Raw genomic sequence first — 2,500 nt, 5'->3', positions numbered from 1 at the left:
GGAGGCATAACAGGGAGAAAAAAAACTCGGAGCAAGAGAGCGGTCACTACCCGTGTGGTGCTACTACCTGCACTGGTGCGATGCGTCTTACATGGGAGGTATTTCAATGTTCGACACACCGTACTGCACAGGGTTCGCATGGCACACGAGAGAGCGACAATCGCCTTATGCCCCTTCGACGCTCACAACGCACGACCCGACACCACACACTGGAGTACGCACATCTTACCACCACCAGGGGGGTGGTTCGACATGCGAAGCTCACCGGAATCGTATGACGCTCACCCGTCGGGGTTACCCCCTTCCGATGGATGGCCATCCGACTCACTGGATTCGATAGACGTTCGACCCTACCGACAGTAACTTGACCCCACCCGTACGGCATCGTACTACCGAACATCCATACAAGCTTCGCAAGTTATGCCTCAAACTTTTCACTCACCAACTTTCCCCACAATAGTGTAAAACATGGTCATACCAACGTTGCCTCGGCATGGGTATATACCGCACTGGGGGCATCGTTATAGGGGTGCCTTGGATAGACTTGTACCACTAGCCGAGACACCATGCTGGGTCGGGAAATGTTCACGCACCGCAATCGGTACCAGTGCCGGGTGTCGGTCATATTCCGATGGGGGGTAACCCTACTATTGAACTCGTACTTGTACTTGGGCCGTGCCTAAGGTGTTGGTTGTTTCAATAGTTGGTTACTTGTTTCAATAGTTGACATTTTTTCAATAGTTGAACTTTTTTCCAACAGTTTCAGTTTTCCCGTAGGTAAAGATGATGATGTGTGACCAATGTGTGAATGTGTTGTTTTTTTTTTTTTCAATAGTCATGTACGCGCCGTTGTCGATGTTATACACACTGCGTACTGCGGGTGAGAAATAAAACAAACTGTTGTGCTGTGCTGTGCTTGATGTTGGCTTGGTGTTATTGTATTATCGAATTGGACTTAATACCAGTGCCGGGCCGATGCACACACTGCGTACTGCGAGTGCTGGCTCGCGCAGTGAGAAATTAAACAAACTGTTGCGCTGTTGTGTTGTGTGCGCTGTGTGGGGGAGACTTTTCATCACACTTGACACGCGCATTCTTACCCTCGATGTTGCCTTGGTGTTATTGTGTTATCGAATTGGACTTAATATCAGTGCCGGACTGTTGCGCTGTTGTGTTGTGTGCGCTGTGCGGGGGACTTTTCCAACACTTGACACTTTGCATTCCGGGACGTGGACGCTTTCCGGGTCTTGGTGTTATTGCCGACGGGGCAGCGTTATACACATTTCGTACTGCGAGTGCTGGCTTGCGCAGTGAGAAATTAAACAAACTGTTGCGCTGTTGTGTTGTGTGCGCTGTGTGGGGGAGACTTTTCATCACACTTGACACGCGCATTCTTACCCTCGATGTTGCCTTGGTGTTATTGTGTTGTCGAATTGGACTTAATACCAGTGCCGGACCGATGCACATACTGCGTACTGCGGGCGTTGGCTCGCGCAGTGACAAATTAAACAAACTGTTGCGCTGTTGTGTTGTGTGCGCTGTGCGGGGGACTTTTCCAACACTTGACACTTTGCATTCCGGGACGTGGACGCGTTCTGGGACTTGGTGTTATTGCCGACGGGGCAGTGTTATACACACTGCGTACTGCGAGTGCTGGCTTGCGCAGTGAGAAATTCAACAAACCGTTGCGCTGTTGTGTTGTGTGCGCTGTGTGGGGGACTTTTCCAACACTTGACACTTTGCATTCCGGGACGTGGACGCGTTCTGGGACTTGGTGTTATTGCCGACGGGGCAGTGTTATACACACTGCGTACTGCGAGTGCTGGCTTGCGCAGTGAGAAATTCAACAAACCGTTGCGCTGTTGTGTTGTGTGCGCTGTGTGGGGGACTTTTCCAACACTTGACACTTTGCATTCCTGGACGTGGACGCGTTCTGGGTCTTAGTGTTATGGTCGACGGGGCAGTGTTTTACACATTGCGTACTGCGGGGGTTGGCTCGCGCAGCGCTGTTGTGTGCTGTATGCTGGGGGGACTTGGACGCTTTCTGGGACTTAGTGTTATTGTCGGCGGGGCAGTGTTTTACACATTGCGTACTGCGGGGGTTGGCTCGCGCAGCGCTGTTGTGTGCTGTATGCTGGGGGGACTTGGACGCTTTCTGGGACTTGGTGTTATTGCCGACGGGGCACACACTGCGTAGTGCGGGTGCTGGCTCGTGCAGAGCTGTTGTGTGCTGTGTTGTGCTGGGGGAACTTTTCCAACACATGACACTTGTTATTCCAGGACATGCAATGATTTCACACACACGCACGATTGCATATTACCAGGCGCAAAGTGATTTAATGAAAAAAGAGAGAAGCCGCCAGCGCGGGCAGCACTAAGCTACCACGGTGGGACTTCTCTCTTACGGAACACGACGCACCCGGGCAAGACTGCGCAAGCTACTGTGCCGCACCGATGCTGATGGGGCATTGTTACACGTACTGCGAGTTGGCTTGCGCAG

Source organism: Toxorhynchites rutilus, unplaced genomic scaffold (genome assembly GCF_029784135.1).
Source record: "Toxorhynchites rutilus septentrionalis strain SRP unplaced genomic scaffold, ASM2978413v1 HiC_scaffold_98, whole genome shotgun sequence".
Classification (NCBI taxonomy): domain Eukaryota; kingdom Metazoa; phylum Arthropoda; class Insecta; order Diptera; family Culicidae; genus Toxorhynchites; species Toxorhynchites rutilus.
Note: the sequence above shows the minus strand (reverse complement) of the source record.